We start from the raw sequence: 19989 nt of genomic DNA on the forward strand, positions 1-19989 counted from the left end.
GGCACGCTTAGCGTGGTGCCGGCCGCTGGAATTGGTGGGGCTGCCAATTCTCTGGCCCGGATCAGGCCGAGCGGCCGCTCCAATACGACAGAGTCCCACCGGCGCCATTCACCCCTGTCGCTGCCGGCGGGAACTCCGCGGGAACGGTCGGGGCAGGTGTCCTGTGGGGGGTGGGGGGAGGGGCGGTCCTTCACCGGGGGTGCTTCTGATGGTGTCTGGCCCGCGATCGGGGCCCACCGATCGGCGGGACGGCCTATCCCCCCCCCCCCCCCCCCCCCGGGTCTACTTCCTGGTGCGGCCGGCCCCTGAACACCGACCCCATGTTGGTCGGGGCCAGCATGCAAAAGAAGTCCCCCATGCATGTGCAGGTTGACGTGGCCCAACTGCGCATGCGCGGGTTGGGACGTCACCCATTTGGTGATGGCGTTCACGACGGCACAAACTCTTGGGCCCAATATTGGAGAATCTCCCCTTCTGTATCATTGGATTAGGAGACAGCCAAAGCTCAATTACTCAAATTCTTTTGTCTCTGAATCAGAGGGTTGTGCGTATTAGTCCCATTCCAAAGATTTGAGTAAAAAAATCTCAGCTGACACTTCAGTGCTGTACTGTTGGTGGATTGTCTCGGATGAGGTCTAATTAAGGCCCTGCCTACCCTCTTTGAAGAATGTGTAAGATCCATGGTGCTATTTTGTAAAAAAACAGGGAGTTATTCCTGGTGTCCTGACCATTAATTACGCCGCAATAAACATGACAGAAACAGATTACTTGCTCATTATCATAATTGTTTTGCGGCGCTTGCTGCATGCAAATTGGCTGCCACGTTCTCTCCAAGAGAATCCCGCCCATTATTTAAATGCAAGTCTTTAATCGCTTTTTTATTTCTTTTAATATCTTTGCCAGGTTTTCCTGGATGCTGCTACATACAATGACTTGATTTGAATGCAAATGGTAAGAGAAATATCAGAAACAAAAACAGAAAGTCTCAGCAGGTCTGGGGCAACATCTGTGGAGACAGAAAATAAAGAAATGTTTAGAGTCCACAGGACTTTCCTTCTGAGCTCAAAAAAAGGGAGAAATATGTTGGATTACAAACTGTATAAGAGAGTCAAGCAGCTGGGACAGAATAGAAGGTCAGTTATTGGTGAGACCTAGGAAAGATTACAACAAAGATGTGCAGGTCACAAGACAGAGGATGTGTTAATGGCAGGAGAAAGTGCTAGTAGGTATATAAAGGTAAGATATCAGAATGGTAAGATATCAATGCTCAGTGAAAGCAAACTTAAGAACAACTGGTCGATGGCCCAGTGGCAGAGGAGGAGTGTTTGATTTTTGCATTGGGACTAAAAGAGCTTGGGATATTTAAAAAAAGGTCATGCTGGAAGATATGGGTCACAGTCTAAAATCGTTGAACTCTGTTGATCCTGAAAGCTGTAATGAGTCTAATTGGAAGCTGAGATGCTGCTCCTCCAGTTTGCGTGGGTTTCACAGAAGCACAGTAGCAGGCCAAGGATGGACATATGGGCATGAGAGCAAGATGCTGAGTTGAAATGGCAAACGACAGCAAGATTGGGGTCATGCTTACGAGTTGAGTGGAGGTGGTCCACAAAGCGGTTACCCAGTCTATTATTTAGTCTCCCCAATGCAGAGGAGACCACATTGGGAGCATCGAATACTGTAGACATATCGGTGTAGTCTCCGTAAAGAAACTACTTTCTGAATGTTACATTCGTGTAATAATCCAGTTAGTAGATGAAAAACAAAAGAGGAATTTTGCATATCACATGATGTGAAAGGTCAAATGAGTACAAAGTGTCATCCAGCTGTGTAAGTGCAAACTCTTTCATTTGAATCATTCACAGAAGATCCCCCTCCCTCTTCAATTTTAATAATGCAAAAGCTTACACTGGAAGAAATTCAAATGTTGGTCCAGCTGTCCTGGCAAAGTTTCAATCTACAAGTGGGTAATATTAGACATTCTCAACCTGTCTCAACAGCGAACTGAACATGGTATAGTGTCGAGTATGTAGGTAACAATGGAAAGTATGAATCTGTAAACAATAGATACAATCCACATTTTTATGGCCGCATGCTTCAATGTCCTGTGCACCAGAAACCATTCTTAACAATCAATGTGCCTGGTTTTATACGCCTGTATTATCTCAATTACTTTAAGATTCACTTATTTGGGTTTTCTGTGCTACAGTGAGAATATTGTGGCCAAGTCATTATTATTAAGGTTATGAATACCTTATTGATATGACCATTAAGGAATGAATAAGCAATTTTAGAAAAAAATCGGATTGTAGATATGTGGCAGTTAAGCTTCCACTCTGGTCGCAATCAGTATTTCTGCCACAAATTGCACACAAAACTTTACCTGTTCTGTGAAGAGTATTTTTCACCCATGTTTCTGCTCAACTATTTTTGAATATCTCCAAATGCAGAATCTGCCCTGAACCAGTTTTTAAAATTTATTTCTTTTAAAAGCGTTGCTTTAAAAATATTCCTTGATGTATTTTTAAGTAATAACAAGCCTTGGACAGGAGCATCTTAATATAAAGCCATTAAAATCGGTATACAGATACTGTTAGGCTCCTTTTAAAAGTGTGTAAATATTAAAAAAGTCAATTTACTAAGTAACTGACCATTGTAGATGAATGAAACTAGGAAATAGTTTTTTAAAGGCATTTTCCATTATTTAAAATTAAATTGCTCATCGTTGGATAAGATGGTTTGATTTAAAATACTATTTTTTTTTACCGTTTTAATAAAATGGCACCAGGTTTACAATGTTAAATACTTCTTAATTGCAAAAGAAATCTTGAAATCACTGCCCAATCTCTGTTAGTTCATGAATGATTTCACATTTTGTGATGTGCAAATAAGTTTGAGCAGTAAATTGAGCCGAATGATCAATTCTGTAAATGAGTGCAGTGTGCACCCGGATTGTTGATTCTGCCCCAAAGTGGAAACTCTAAGCCATGATGTTATTAATATCATTTATCATCACCTATCCTCTTTAATGTTGTCTTATTGAGCATCAGGAACTCGCGACATGAAAGATCTCCCTGTTTCCATTAGGGACCTGAATTCTCCTGAAACGGCGCGATGTCCGCCGACTGGCGCCCAAAACGGCGCCAATCAGACGGGCATCGCGCCGCCCCAAAGGTGCGGAATGCTCCGCATCTTTGGGGGCCGAGCCCCAACATTGAGGGGCTAGTCCAGCGCCGGAGGAATTTCCGCCCCGCCAGCTGGCGGAAACGGCCTTTGTTGCCCCGCCAGCTGGCCCGGAAATGACATCCCCGGGCGGCGCATGCGCGGGAGCGTCAGCGGCCGCTGACAGTTTCCCACGCATGCGCAGTGGAGGGAGTCTCTTCCGCCTCTGCCATGGTGGAGACCGTGGCGGAGGCGGAAGGGAAAGAGTGCCCCCACGGCACAGGCCCGCCCTGCGGATCAGTGGGCCCCGATCGCGGGCCAGGCCACCGTGGGGGCACCCCCCGGGGCCAGATCACCACCCGCCCCCAGGACCCCGGAGCCCGCCCATGCCGCCTTGTCCCGCCGTTCAAAAGGTGGTTTAATCCATGCCGGCGGGACAGGCAATTTATCGGCGGGACTTCGGCCCATCCGGGCCGGAGAATCGAGCGGGGGGGCTCGCCAACCGGCGGGCCCTATTCCCGCCCCCGCCGAATATCCGGTGCCGGAGACTTTGGCAACCGGCAGGGGCGAGATTCACGTCAGCCCCCGGCGATTCTCCAACCCGGCGGGGGGTCGGAGAATGACGCCCCACTGGTGTGGAGGGTGTTGCATGCAGCAGTGCCATGCATAGGCTAAGCTGCTTCATGGACTCCCTGGCCGCATGAGTTTTCTGAATGCCAAGGGGAGTCCATGTTCCACGTGCATGAAGATTGCCTGAGGTTGCAGCCCCTTTTTAGTTATTTGAAGGGGCTGCTCCTCGATCAACTTTTGGTTTTACTTCAGCCCCACGCTCCTGATCTTGGTTCACCCCATCCCGAGCGAGTGACATAGGGACGAGGACCTCCTCGTAAGGCTGCTCTTGTGCCTGTCAAACCCACCGTAAACAGGTCAAGGTGGCGGACGGTTCAGCTAGTCGTCTGGACCCAAATGTCTGCCCCTCCATCATGGCTATCTTCGCAGCTAGGTGACCCTGGAGAGGAAGCATGCAGTGTTCACCCGTAAGCCTGAGGCCTTCCACAACCAGTGGGCACTACAGGAGTTGCGGTGCATCATCATGCCCGGGAATGATACTTTAGTTTGATTTTGTAGGTTGCCTTTTGAAATTTTTTTATTACAATGTCCCATAGGGACTGTCAACCCTTCTTGTTAGTTCAATGTGTTGATTTTTGGTTTCGATTAGAAGAGTATAGTCTGGGCATTAAAGGCTACTGGGCAGGAAGTTCATATGGAAATCCAGAACAAGGGGCGTCATTCTCCGACCCCCCCCCCCCCCCCCCCCCCCCCCCCCCCGGGGTCGGAGAATGGCCGTTGGCCGCCGTGAATCCCGCCCCCGCTGAAGTCTCCGGTACCGGAGATTGGGCGGGGGCGGGAATCGGGCCGCGCCGGTTGGCGGGACCCCCCGCTCAATTCTCCGGCCCGGATGGGCCGAAGTCCCGCCCAGAAATTGCCTGTCCCGCCGGCGTAAATCAAAGCTGGTATTTACCGGCGGGACCAGGCGGCGTGGGCAGGCTCCGGGGTCCTGGGGGGGGGGGGCGCGAGGCGATCTGACCCCAGGGGGTGCCCCCACGGTGGCCTGGCCCGCGATCGGGGCCCACCGATCCGCGGGCGGGCCTGTGCCGTGGGGGCACACTTTCCATTCCGCCTCCGCCACGGCCTCCACCATGGCGGAGGCGGAAGAGACTCTCCCCACTGCGCATGCGCGGGAAACGGTCGGCGGCCGCTGACGCTCCCGCGCATGCGCCGCATTTCCGCGCCAGCTGGCGGGGCAACAAACGCCATTTCCGCCAACTGGCGGGGCAACAAACGCCATTTCCGCCAGCTGGCGGGGCGGAAATCCCTCCGGAGCCGGCATAGCCCCTCAATGTTGGGGCTCGGCCCCCAAAGATGCAGAGCACTCCGCACCTTTGGGCCGGCGCGATGCCCGTCTGATTGGCGCCGTTTTTGGCGCCAGTCGGCGGACATCGCGCCGTTGGGGAACAATTTCGCCCAAGATCACCAGAAGATTACCACATTCGCAGATCATTGCTGAATCTTTTCACTTGAGAAATGGTGAACTGGGAAGGGTCTTAGGGTGTTCTTCCTCTTGCCACTGAGGATGCTTGAAGAGCCTTTCTGGCAGTTCCGTGGTGCTGTACTTATTTCTACATTGACTGCTATAACAATACAGTGGGATTATCACTGGCGATTATCCTGTTGCTGCCCTCTACTGGCTTCAACTGACGAAACAGACAAATCAGTACTCAAAATAAGCTTGATTTAAAACACCTTTATTTAACTCATGAAGACTTTCGTTATGTGCTTATCTGAACATTTACATAAGTTTCAAGACTCACAACTTTAACTCAAAATACCACCCGGTAGAGAGATGTGGCCAGGCCCGCTCTGGAGAGTGTGCACTGCTCCGAGTCACCAAACTCAGGGGCTCAGCTTGCGAATGTTGGTCCCAAGTTATCGCTGCTGAAATCTCGGATGTTCCAATTTTTATAAGGTTTCAGTTCTTAATTTACAGTTCATTCTTATAAAAGATCCTGTAGCACATTGGTATCATTTGCCCTTGAGAAAGCCTCGTTTTTGCTGTTTCAAAACAAAGTGTTGTCAGTGGAAAAGTCCAGTTAAAAAATGGATTCTCCGGTCGGCGACACCGGAATAGCGTTCGGCGATCGGCCGGAGAATCAAAGTTCACGACCGAATCGGGGACGGCGTCACTTTCACGATGCTCTGCCCCGTTCAAAGCAGCATATCAACGGTCTCAGGATATTGCCTGAGGCTCAACCCCCGATGTACCGCCCCCGACCAGCCGAGTTCCCAACGGCGTCAGTCGCGTGTGGTCTCATCCATCGGGAACTCGGCGTGGCGGCTGCGGACTCAGTCCAGCACTGCCACAGTCAGGGGAGGGGTGATCCATGGGCAGGGGGACTTTATCAGGGGCTGGGGGCACTGTTGGGGGCGGTCCGGGGCGTATTAGCCAGCCAAAGGGGCGGTCTATTGCGCGGGCCGGGTCTGCGAGCAGCCTCCGCCATGTAGCATGGCGCTGCCGCTGCATGCCACTGCCGTGCGCATGAGCGGCAACGGACCTGGTAATTCTCCAGGCCGCATCGGCAGCTAGATGTTAGCCCCCAGCCAAACGGAGGATCAGTGGCCGTTTAATGCCATTATTTCTCTCATAAAATGCCACTGTGCCCACGCCGGCATGGGGACATAGCCTCAAAATCGGAGAATCCTGCCCGTGGCTCTCTGTTCCCACAAAAGTATTTCTGCTGAGCTGCAGTCGTCACCAATGCAAGTCTGTTAGCCTCTTTCACTATCATGCCTCAAGGCCCAAAGTTAGCCATTTTTCCTACTCAGCAATCCAAAATATCATCTTTCTTAAACAATAACAGGGCAAGCATTGGAATACTTCCATACTCTCGAGGGGTGACGCCTTGCAAACCAATAGAAATGGGCAGTTAAGAGAAAGCTCATAGAATTCATCAGCCACTGTAGCCCCCAATCTCCCAGCTCTGATTTTCACCTCCTCTTCTAAGCACGTGAGAAACACAGCAGCCATAAACCAGCCAGATTCCTCTGTCATTAGGCAGATTAGGCTCCATTGCCATCACTGGGGCTAGACTACTATTTTAGCCCCTGCTCAGGTCCAGAGCTATCCCACCAGGCCAACAATACAGGAGGAGACGAAGAGGCCTGAAGGTCTGTTTAATTTTCATTTAAAATCGTTATCAAGGCACCAGGGGAGCAGAAGTGCTCTTCTGAGGCTTGTAAGGAATGTTTTGGCCATCCCTGGCACAATGACACTTCCATACATCTCCTTCGCCATCCCACACCACATTCTCAAACCAACTTGCCCCATGTGAGGGTCCGTTCCAGTACCTGAACCAAAAATGCAGATTACAGGGTGGCTCACTTACAGTCGCGAGAAGTGACATACATTCAAAGCCAAGGGGACCTGTTCTCTGCAAACAAAATTACTATGTTCAAGTCTTGCACCTTTGTTGCAATTCCCAGGAACTTGGGGAGCTTATAGTTCCCCTGTTGTTATCTCCATGGCAATGCCTCAGCCAATGAGAGTCGACATGCCAATCAATCAGCATCCTTTTATCCTACAGTATAAGCTATTGTGATCATTGGAAATTTGACATTCTGGCATTTGTCCTGGTGAGAACAAGATACAAAGCTTCGACAAGATGTCTCTTTTTTCATCAATATTCAAGTTTACTACCAAGCAACAGAATCATTGACTGTGCTTGTTATCCAGAAAAATTAGTGGGAGCATTATGATCTGAAAATATTGAATCTAATCATTCTTTCGCTGAACTTCATTGGACGTGAACGGGAGGCTGAAAACCTCAGAGGGAGAGTTTTCCTATGGTTTTTGCCAATTTTATTTGTTGCAGAAAAGGTTACAATATTATCAAGAAATAATCTACTGTTAAATAACAATTTCAGAGCAGAATGCACCACGAACAGTAACTGTCAGCAGTTCTGTAATATGACTTAGCATACTGTCCAGACTGAATATACTTTAAGCATGATAGTATCATCATCTTCTTCTTTGGCAATCACTCGCTAACGGGTATGATTGCCCACCTGAGAAACTCTGTGTCACTGGTCATGGGTTCTGTGAGTCCTTGCGTGGCTGATGAACCCGATTCTAGAGTCGCATCTTTGACCGTACATTTGGAAGTTATTTCCGGGAGGTGGAATCTGTCCTTAGACTCTAGATCACTGGTGTTCCTTTCTCAGGCTCCTTTTATGGACCTTCTCTTGCCATCGAGTGTTCTCGAAGAATTGTGTCCCTTCAATCAGGAGGTTTCCCTAAGAGGGTTTCTCCTGAGAAAGGGTCTCCTAGGCATTGACGTCTATGCTGCATTTCTTGAGATAAGTCTTAAGGGTGTCTTTGAACTCCTTCATTTGTCCTCCTCTTGCTCAGGAGCCTTCCTTGAGTTGAGCGAAGATTTGCTTTGGCAGTTGGGACTCTGACATTCTAAGCATGTGGCTGGCCCAGCAGAGTTGGAATCAGATGATCATGGTCTCGATTCAGGTGTTCTTGGCTCCTTCAAGGACACTGGTGTCCACCCAGCTGATGTGGAGAATCTGTCTCAAACAACATTGATTGTACCTCTCCAAGGCCTTGTGATGGTGTCTGATCATAGTCCAAGTTCCTGAGCCATACGGAAGAGTTGGGTGGACGACGGCCTCGGATACGAGGATCTTGGCATCAGTACGGATGTCGCAGTCATCGAAGACTCTCGTCCTTAGGCGTCTGAAGGCAGCGCTCCCGGATTGGATACGATTTTAGATGTCAGCCTTAGATGACACGTGCCTCCCCAGTTAGGAGAATTGTTCTGCGCTTCTGAGGGTTTCTCAATTGGTTTTGATGGAGGGAGAGGCTGGATCTTGTCCTGAACCGAGTCAATAAAGGGCTTGAATCTTCTTGATGCTGAAGTTCAGACCGATTTGTCAGTATTCTTCCACAAAGGTGTCAGGCGTGGCTTGCAGATTCTCTTGTGAAAGAGTGGCGATAGTGTTGTCATCCACATACTGAAGTTTCTCGAACGATTGTCAGTGTCATTTTCCTCTTGGATTTCAACTGGTTGAGGTTGAAAAGTTTTCCATCCTGTGGACAATGTCCACTCCACTGGGAAGCATGTTTTTGAAGGGTGGAGGCAATCAAGATGTAGAAAAGGGGGTAATTGCACATTCCTGCTTGCCACCAGTCTTGACCTCGGAGGTTTCTTTCTTATTTCCGTTGGTGAGGACTGTCGTCGACATCTTGGCCTGTAGGAGTCGGAGAATATCGATGAATTTCTCTGGTCAACCGACATTTGACAAAGTCTTCCAAAACACTTCCAGATTGACTGAGTCAAAACCTTGATCAGATCGATGAAGGCCATGTTGAGTGGTTGCTGTTGCTCCCGGCATTTCTCTTGAAGTTGGTGAGCAGTGAAAATCATGTCCATTTCTCCCCGGTTTGCACAGAAGTCACACTGGCTTTCCAAAAGGATTTCTTCAGAGACTGGAAGAAGGCGGCTCGCAGGGATTCAGGCAATAGTCTTGCAGGCTATGGAGAGTAGGGAGCTACCTCGGTCATTCCCACAGTCTGCTTTGTCTCGTTTCTTGAGGATGGTGACGATGATGGTATCCCTGAGGTTGGGAGGAATTTCTTCTCTGTCCCATACTTTCAGGAATAGCTCATGGAGATGATGAGTGATCTCGTCTCCTTCAAGTTTGAAAATCTCTGAGGCTTTTCCATTCTCATGTGTTTATCCATGCTTGGTGGGAATCCAGGATCATCTCTGATGGGGAGGTGGGGGAATTCCTCAAACTGGAGCGCTTTGAAGTGTTCCCCCCATCGAAGGCTGATACTTTCTCTGTCTCCAAAAAGAGTTCCAGTGGGATGCCAAGAGCTCCAGAAGAACCAGGGGGCAGAGGTGAGTGCAATGACCATTACTAAGGGGAAGGTTCTGAGGAAACTGAAAGGTCTGAAGGTGGATAAGTCACCTGGACCGGATGGACTACACCCCAGGGTTCTAAAAGAGATAGCTGAGGAAATTGTGGAGGAATTGGTGGTGATCTTTCAGGAATCACTGGAGGCAGGAATGGTCCCAGAGGACTGGAAAGTGGCTAATGTAACACGACTGTTTAAGAAGGGAGGGGGGTAGAAGACAGGAAATTATAGGCGGTTAGCCTGACATCGGTCATTGGTAAGATTTTAGAGCCTGTTATTAAAGATGAGATTGCGAAGTACTTAGAAGTGCATGGTAAAATAGGACTGAGTCAGCATGGCTTTGTCAAAGGGAGGTCGTGTCTGACAAGTCTGTTAGAGTTCTTTGAGGAGATAACAAGGATGTTAGACAAAGGAGAACCAGTGGACATGATTTATTTAGATTTCCAGAAGGCCTTTGACAAGGTGCCGTATAGGAGACTGTTAAATAAGTTAAAAGCCCATGGTGTTAAGGGTAAGATCCTTGCATGGAAAGAGGATTGGCTGACTGGCAGAAGGCAGAGAGTGTTGATAAAGGGGTCTTTTTCAGGATGACAGCCGGTGACTAGTGGTGTGCCTCAGGGGTCTGTGCTGGGACCACAACTTTTCACAATATACATTAATGATCTGGAAGAAGGAACTGAAGGCACTGTTGTTAAGTTTGCAGATGATACAAAGATCTGTGGAGGGACAGGTAGTATTGAGGAAGCAAGGGGGCTGCAGAAGGATATGGACAGGCTAGGAGAGTGGGCAATGAAGTGGCAAATAAAATACAATGTGGAAAAGTGTGAAGTTATGCACTTTGGAAGGAGGAATTTAGGCATAGACTATTTTCTAAATGGGGAAATGCTTAGGAAATCAGAAGCACAAAGGGACTTGGGAGTCCTTGTTCACGATTCTCTTAAGGTTAATGTGCAGGTTCAGTCAGCAGTTAAGAAGGCAAATGCAATGATAGCATTCATGTCAGGGATGTACTTCTGAGGCTGTATAAGGCTCTGATCAGACTCCATTTGGAGTATTGAGAGCTGTTTTGGGCCCCGAATCTAAGGAAGGATGTGCTGGCCTTGGAAAGGGTCCAGAGGAGGTTCACAAGAATGATCCCTGGAATGATGAACTTGTCGTATGAGGAATGGTTGAGGACTCTGGGTCTGTACTCGCTGGAGTTTAGAAGGATGAGGGGGGGATCTTATTGAAACTTACAGGATACTGCGAGGCCTGGATAGAGTGGACGTGAAGAGGATGTTTCCACTTGTAGAAGAAACTAGAACCAGAGGACACAATCTCAGACTAAAGGGATGATCCTTTAAAACAGAGATGAGGAGGAATTTCTTCAGCCAGTGGGTGGTAAATCTGTGGAACTCTTTGCCGCAGAAGGCTGTGGAGGCCAAATCACTGAGTGTCTTTAAGACAGAGATAGATAGGGTCTTGATTAATAAGGGGATCAGGGGTTATGGGGAGAAGGCAGGAGAATGGGGATGAGAAAATATCAGCCATGATTGAATGGCGGAGCAGACTCGATGGGCCAAGTGGCCTAATTCTGCTCCTATGTCTTATGGTCTTACTACACACTGGTTTGTGGCCAAGGGTATTGGGACCATATATTGCCTTGATGGCACCAAAGAGGCTTCAGGTGTCATGCTTGTTGGTGAGGGCTTGCAGCTTCTTAGCTTTCTCAGTCCGCCATTGGTCCTTGATTTCCCTGGTTCTTCTTGAAATGAAAATCGCTTATTGTCACAAGTAGGCTTCAAATGAAGTTACTTGGAAAAGCCCCTAGTCGCCATATTCCGGCGCCTGTTCGGGGCGGCTGGTACGGGAATTGAACCGTGCTGCTGGCCAACCTTGGCCTGCTTTAAAAGCCAGCTCTTTAGCCCTGTGCTAAACCAGCCCCTCTTTGTACCTCCACCTTTGCTGGTGATGTAATTTTGCCAGGCGCAGAGAGCTTTCCTCCTCTTGTCGATGACTAAAAATACTTTAAGCACGATAGTTTCATAGTAGGTATCACATGATACCCACTAGAATACAAGGTTGTGCAGTGATAGCAGCCAGGAGAAAGTGTCCAATGGGCGTTGTCATTGCCATGTTGAAATATTTGTTGATCACAGCTGTACTTAGGCTAACTAAGCGCATTGTAAGACAATTCTATTCTCATTTGTCAGATTTGTTAGCAGTTACCAGTGGCTTGACCTGATGCCGCTGCTTTCTCGGTGCTTGTTTACTGAGCATTAAAGTGAGCCCGACTGCTATGAATCTGTAGTTTTGAATAGTCAGTCTACTGATTTCGCCTTCAATTTAGGAAATGATTAGAAAGGACTGAGATACACCAAAGAAATTTGCTCTGAAAAACATATTTCACCATTACAGTGAAACACACCAGAGCGCAAAGTGTGTGTGTGTGTGTGTGGTGGGGTTGCTATTTAATTTGAGCCCCTATCAGGCAGGTGGGGGGTGACCAGCCACTTGGCCCACAAGATGCAGTCAGCAAGAGGCTGAATCAGTGTTCATGTTGGGCCATATTGAGACTGTAATCAGCAAGCTGCCAGCATTAATTATGTTCCTAGTTGGCAGTTTGCTGATTGAGAGGGCGGAAAGCTGACAGCAACAGTACCTTAAAGGGGAGGGGTGGTCTCGGGGGGGAGTAAAAGGGAGCTGCAATTTATAATGACAGGGAAATGTTTGAAGCACTTACTGCATCTTGAAAACAGCAAAACTACCTACTCTGCTTCACAGATATGTAACCAGGCAAGAATTGATGCTGAACCAAAGGATGGATTGGGAGCACTGATTAAAAGCCGAGTCAAAGAGCGAGGTTTTAAGAAAGGGGGGATAATGATGGAGAGGTGAAGCAGTTCAAGTAGAGAATTCTGGAGCTTGATGGTCTTGATGGATGGCAATGGTGGGCAAGTGGATTGAGGGATTCTCAAGGGGTAGAGTCAAAACTCAAAATCCTTGTGATGGAAGGCTTCACAGACAGCGCTTTAAGCCATTTTTACACAACAATTACCAGTTTGCTGACACCCAGTTCGGGTTCCAATATTCCAGCTCCGGATTTCATTCACTCACTCCACTATCGATACATAGGGCACAAATCTCCAGCCTCATTACGCTCTCACTCAAGCGTAACGTGGCTAGTGAATAGCAGGAGAGGCCAAAAACAAGATCCGAGCTAGGCACCAAACAGTTCGCGATGTAACCGGCCTGCTCCTAAGGCGAACTTGGGATCTCGCCGTAGCATGTCGAGAAACCAATTATCACCACTTAACCCCATTTCCATACAGTTACCAAGAGTGATTCCATATCCAATGGCCTCCCGTTATTCAGCGGTGTCCTCAGCAAGTGGTCATGCTGGCGCCGATTAGTACTCCATTTGAAAAACGTGAACCTGGTGGAAGGGTTTCTGCGGGGAGCCGAGGAGGTGAGTAGCCAGCTTTGCTCACAGATAAAGAGCCTGGAGGTGCTGAGCTTGGAACCCCAGAGCTTGGTGGGCCGCCATGGAGGGGATGAGTGGCTGCGCTGGGGAAATGGGCAAAGGGTCCGGGGGTTAGTCCGCATTGTAGAAGGAAGTGTCAGAGGCATCATAATGGTTTTGCGAAAAAGGTGTTTAATGTGTTGCCTAAACCCCACTCCTGATGGTGCCACCTTCCCCACAACCCCACCCCCTCCTCCCTTCCCCAGTGCACTCAGTAATCCGCGACGTGCTTGGCCCTTCTAGCTCTACCACTATGTCTTGGTGTTTCCCCCGGATGCACATCAAAGGTGGAGGAAGCCAGCTGCTTACCTCATCTTTGATGCACCTGGCGGATGTCCTCTGGGGGCCGAGGGCTCCAGCTAACTTGTCGGCAGCACATGCACAGCCGTGCCGCCCTGTCCCGTGTGCTGACTGTGGCACGCATCCTCATCAGAGGGGTGGAACTCGGGGGAGTTGGTGGCCACCGTCACCAGTCTATGCGACAGGTCTGGCTTGGCACCTGGCATCCCTTCCTCCCGACCGGTGCCCATAGGGGTTCACCTTGGGACAGAGGGGCAGCTGGTTCTCGCACTGGCTGCTTTGTGGTTGACTCTCTGGGGCCTTCAGGGGAAGAGGACATCACTCCTGGCGTCCACTGCAACTAGGAGTCTCCCCTCAGAGTCCCCGAATCTTGGGGCTCATCTCCTCGGCGCCATTTTTGCGAGCTGGCTGGGGTTGGCTGAGCAAGTGCAGCTTAAGTGCTTCTCGACCTTGTTAGCGGGGGGCTGCCGAGCGCGGTCCCAGCGAATCAGCTGGTGAGCCTTCATTCGTGACCAGAAGCCCGTGTGGCCTCATTAAGTGGACCAATTAACATTAAATAGCGTTGCCGACCTCACTGGGCCGAGCATTGGGAAGCTCGCGGCAATTCCCGCTCGCTACCACACTGAGAAATCTTTTCGGAGAATTTCGCTCATAGTGGCAGCAGTGTGTATCATCTACAGACCTTCCAAACCCCCAAGCTCTACCACCAACTGCAAACCACCACTTAGAAATATATTGCCATTCCTTCACTGTCGCTTTTTCAAAACCTGGAACACCCTCCCTAACACCACGTCACCTACACCTCCTGAATTTCAGCGGTTCAAGAAGATGACTCACCAATCACCTTCTCAAGGGGAAAGGGCAACAAATGCTGACCTAGCCAGCACATCCCAGAAATGAATCCATAGCGCTGGAGATGGCTGCAAGGTAAGGCAAAGGAGAGAGCATTGAAAGATTGGATGAGAATTTTAAATTTGGAGCTTTGAGGTTACTGCGAGCCAAGAGGATCAGGGAGCAGAATGCTGCTGGCTGAGTGGGAAGTGTTGAAGAATACGGTACATGCGAAAGAGTTTGGGATCAGCTGTAATTCATAGAGCATGGAGAATGGGAAGACAATCATGAGAGAAATGGAATAATTGAATGTGAAGGTGACAAAAGCATGAACCACAGTTTCAGCAACAGATGGATTGTTATGGAGGTGGACGTGAATCGTCTTTGTGAAGGAGCACAAATGGGATTGGAAGCTCAGCTATGGACCAAATAGAATGCTGAGGGTGTAACAAAGTCAATCGACAGTGGCTAGGGAGGGAGACAAACAAGTGTAGGAGTACGTCACAGAGAGAAGATGATGGTCGATCTGGAAATCAGGTAACGACTGACAATGCAGAGGCTGTTTTGCAGCAGGGACAGAAATCCAATTGAGCAAATTCGGTCACAGAATTGTGAGAACAATGGACACAGATTTATAATAATCATTATAATAATCTTTATTATTGTCACAAGTAGGCTTACATTAACACTGCAATGTAGTTACTGTGAAAATCCCCTAGCTGCCACATTCCGGCGTCTGTTCAGGTACACTGAAGGAGAATTCAGAATGTCCAACTCACCTAAAAAGCACATATTTCTGGATTTGTGGCAGGAAACCAGAGCACAGGATACCCATGCAGGCACAGGGAGAATGTGTAGACTCCGCACAGACAGTGACCCGAGCCAGGAGTTGAACCTGGGACCCTGGTGCTGTGAAGTAGCAGTGCTTACCACTGTGCTACCGTTTAGGAAGCAACAATGTGTTCAAGGAGTTTGGAAAGAAAAGGGTGTTTGGGAATTGGTGGTAGTTTCAAAGAAAACAAGTGATGTTAATAACAGTGGAGGTTTATATTTCAAAAGAAGGAGACAACACATGAGGAAAAGGTAGCATTGCATGGGGGTCAGGAATAGAAACTGGATGGTCAACAGTTCAATCAAGAGATCAGCAGGTGGGTCTCATGAACAAAATGAGCTCAGAGAGGGTTGACCGGGAGATAGAGAAACTCAAAATAGATTTGATTTCAGTCGTGGAGTGGGGGAGAATGCTGGGTGAGTAGCAGAGAGATCAAATATTGGAACGGTTTAAGGCTCAAAGAATGAATGAGAATGCAGTACAATTAAGTGCCAGACTTGCTTCCCACTTTTACATATTGCAGCTAAAGAAGCCTTTGAACACAACTGGAAATGGTTTCTTCCCGTCTTATTTTGTCAATGATTTGTAAGTGGTATGAAGACCTGCCAGCAGCAGCATGGGTAGAGACGAGAATAGCATCCGGATCTTAACTACATAATTTGGCTCTCACTTGTATTTTTCACAGAGGCTCTTGCCTGTTTCCAGTGGGAGCTCTGGCTGTTTGATTCAAGATCTGCTCAAAAAATTAAAGTGACTTAATGTTCAACATCATTGTAGACCTGCTATCACCTAATTCTTTCGGCATAACTGAGGCAGTATTGAGATTAAAATACCCTAAAGCCTAATTTAACCTACACTGCACAGAAACATGCAAACATTTCTGATCCATATTTGAAATTACTTTTTCATTATTATTTGCTTTTAAGGTGAGTAGTGCTCTTCTCAAAACAAAAGCGCATGAAGTATTTTTCCCTTACCATGAAACCTTGCATAAACCACTTATTTTTCACTTATAAAATTCAGATTGGGTGATCACTTCACTGACATAGTGCCACCTAGTGGTAGATATCAGTGAACAAACATTCAAAAAGTGTGAGGAAAATCAAAGTAATTCTGTATAGAATTTAGAATGAACTAAACAAGAGAGAAAACAAAACATTTGAACTGGGGACGATAAAGTAAATTTACAAGAAGTTTCAACTTGGTTACTGAGAATTAATATGGGTGGAATTTTTCCATTTTTCTGCAGGGTGCCACAGAAAAAGTGGTGGCCAATGGCTTTCTCCACTTTATTTTGTGAAACTGAAGGGAAAAAATTGGAAGGGCGGGTCCCACGATCTCACTCTGGTGCTGATTGAGCCAGCCCCACCTGCAGTTCAGCTTTTTAAAGATCGGGGCAAGATTTTTAAAGGCAGCGCTGATACAAAAAGTAAAAATAAATCACAGCCCCTACCCCACATTCCCCCAATGCAACACTCCCATCCCCACCCCGCCCCCCGGCACTGGTTCCTGATAGTGCCAGTCAGCAATTCCAGGGTACTGCATGGGCATGATCATTCTCCTCCAGTGATGCACTCACCTGAGTTCATCATGTGAGCCTGCCCACCATCGGAGACCAGTCGTAATTCACATCGGCGTTCCCTGGCGATGAAATTAATGGATAATGTAACGGGGTGGGGAGGAGGATTATCTAGCGTAAAGGATAATTAGATTTTAATTCATTCTAATGGGGTACCCGACCATTGATTGATCGCAATTAAATGTGTTCTCTATGTATTTTCCGAAGGTCAAATCAAAATTATTTTCCTGAGCACCCAGTAAAAACTCTATAGACCTGACCATGATTTCACAATAGTTTCTAAGATTCCCTCAGCATCCTGTGGAGTGGAAAACTGCAGTAACACAAAATGGGCATATTCGAATCTGCCACCAATTATATACACCAACCGATATTCACTTTTTAAAAATTCATTTACGGGATGTGTGTCGCTGGATAGGCCAGCATTTATTGCCCATCTCTGGTTGCCCTTCAGACGGTGGTGGTGAATTGCCCTCTTGAACCGCTGTGGACTTTCAGGTGTAGGTACATACACTGTGCTGTTAGGGAGAGAGTTCCAGGATTTGTCCCAGCGACAGCCAAAGAATGGCGATATATTTCCAAGTCAGGGTGGTGAGTGACTTGGAGGGGAACCTCCAGGTGATGGGGTTCCCAGGTATCTGCTGCTCTTGTTCTTCTAGATGGTAGTGGTCGTGGGTTTGGAAAGTGCTGTCCAAGGAACCTTGGTGAGATACTGCAGTGCATCTTGTAGATGGTACACACTGCTGCCACTGTTCGTCAGTGGTGGAGGGTTTGAATGTTTTTGAAAGGAAGAACAATCAAGCAGGCTGCTTTGTCCTAGACGGTGTCGAGCTTCTTGAGTATTGTTGGAGCTGCACTCATCCAGACAAGTGGAGAGTATTCCATTACACTCCTGATTTATAGATGGTTGACAATCTTTGGAGGGTCAGGAGGTGAGTTAAAGCCGTAGGATTCCTAGCCTTTGACCTGCCATGGTAGCCACAGTATTAATGTGGATTCTCCAGTTCATTGTAGTAGAATTTAATATCCAATCGAGCCACTTGAACAGATGGGTGATTTGATCCCACTTGTTAATGCTTCTGCCCTTGTATATTTTAAACATGAAGAGTTGCAATGTGTCGATGCTTTTCAGTCTTTTTGTTTCAAGTTAAATGTTCACCCATACAGAATTACAGAATAGTTACGTTGTAGAAGAAGGTGATTTGGCCCTTTGTGTCTGCACCTGCTCTCCAAACGGACATCCTGATGTTGTGCCATTTTCCTACCTTTTCTCCATAGCCCTGCACATTGTTTTATTGAAGTAATCACCTAATGTTCTCTTGAATGGCTCGATTGAACTTACCACCACACATCTGGGCAGTGCATTTCAGATCCAAACCACTCGCTGTATGAAAAAAAATGTTCTCGTGTCAAATTTGCTTATTTTGCGAATTACTTTAACTGCGCGCCCCTTCATTCTTGATCCTTTAACAAGCAGGGAGATCCCCAGCTGAGAGCTATATATGAGAAAGCAGTCTCAACTGCCAATTTCTAAAACTAAGAATCGTTTTCAACACAAAATTAGAGTTTCTGATTGGTATACATTTCTAGAGTAAGTTATTTCATCAATTCTAAAGGTACTAATTCGTTGAACTCTATAAAAAAATCTTTCAGTTTTTCAGTAAACCCAAGGGTCTGAATTTTCTTGTTTCCCAGAAATTTCCAAAATTAGTTGACCTTTAACAGTTCAGTAAATATTGCTGTTTCAAAACATAATAAATCAAGCCTGATGCTATTCATTTAAGCGAGGCTTGTCAAATACGATATAATGGCCTTCGCTAAAAAAACTGCTAACATTTATTATCTTTGATGTTCCACAGTTTTCAATATAGCACTTAAAAATTGAAAACGCTTAATTTTCAGTAACATTTCCCTCTTTTGCTGAAGCATCTTTGTCAATCATTTCAATATTTGCGAGTTTTAACAAATAATTTCCACCTTTCAACATTAAATGTTGTTAGGATATCGAACAAGACCCCAACTTTTGTTTGAATACCGGATGAGAACCCCAAACATAGGGCTGGATTCACCAGTTTTGAGCTTAATGTGGAGGAGCTGTAGCGCTTTACGTGAAGAAAATCAGCGCTGACCTCTCCCTGATCCTGCGACTGCTGAGGGGCTAGCAGCCATGCCGCATAAAACAACCAGCTCCCACGATAAAAATGGCTGGCGAATGGCAAAGTCCGTAGCCATGCAGGCGCACGCCGACGACCTGCAGCGGTTGCACTGTAAAACATGGCGCCTGCCGTGCACGGACCCGACCTGCCAGGTAGTGCCCCCCACCCACCCCCTGGCCATCCCCCACCAGCTACCCAGTCATCGCGGAAGCCTCCTCCCCGGCCAGCAGCACGGCTTACATGCGCTGGACACGGCGCTGGACACAGTCCGCAGCCGCCACGCCAGGAACCCGACAGCTGAGACCACACGTCAACCGTGCGGTCGGGAACTCGGCCCAACAGGGGCGGAGCATCAGGGGAGGACCTTCAGGTGTTGCGCTAACACCCTCCCAATAGTGTGCAGCGCACAACGTGATGACGCCATTTCAAAGGGGGCAGAGGATACAAAACCTGCATCAAACAGGTGCCGCACCCAATTTCGGCATCAAAGGGATTCTCCACCCAATCGCCAATTACAAAATCGGCATTGGGGAAGGGTGAATCCCGCCCAATGTATCTATTTGTAAAACTATGAGGAAAGTATACTTCACTCCAGGTGTGATGGCCCTGACCAATAGGTATCTTTTATGTTGAAACATATTTTACTTTAAACACAGAATTAACTACATTAACACCTAAGAAGTAGCTTTACAATTATCAGTTGAACAGTTCCTAAAAAAAGGAAAAACTTGAACTTACTATCTACACCTGCCACTAATTCCAATTAAGAAACCCAGTACAGTTCAAATGTCACTTCTAAAAAACAATCTTTGGCAGGTAGGATCAAGGAAAACCCCAAGGCCTTTTACACATATGTGAGAAATATGAGAATGACTAGAGCGAGGGTAGGGCCGATCAAGGACAGTAGTGGGAGATTGTGTATTGAGTCTGAAGAGATAGGAGAGGTCTTGAACGAGAACTTTTCTTCTGTATTTACAAATAAGAGGGGTGATATTGTTGGAGAGGACAGTGTGAAACAGATTGGTATGCTTGAGGAAATACTTGTTAGGAAGGAAGATGTGTTGGGCATTTTGAAAAACTTGAGGATAGATAAGTCCCCCGGGCCTGACGGGATATATCCAAGGATTCTATGGGAAGCAAGAGATG

The sequence above is a fragment of the Scyliorhinus torazame genome, chromosome 7 (genome assembly GCF_047496885.1).
Source record: "Scyliorhinus torazame isolate Kashiwa2021f chromosome 7, sScyTor2.1, whole genome shotgun sequence".
In the NCBI taxonomy this organism is placed as follows: Eukaryota; Metazoa; Chordata; class Chondrichthyes; order Carcharhiniformes; family Scyliorhinidae; genus Scyliorhinus; species Scyliorhinus torazame.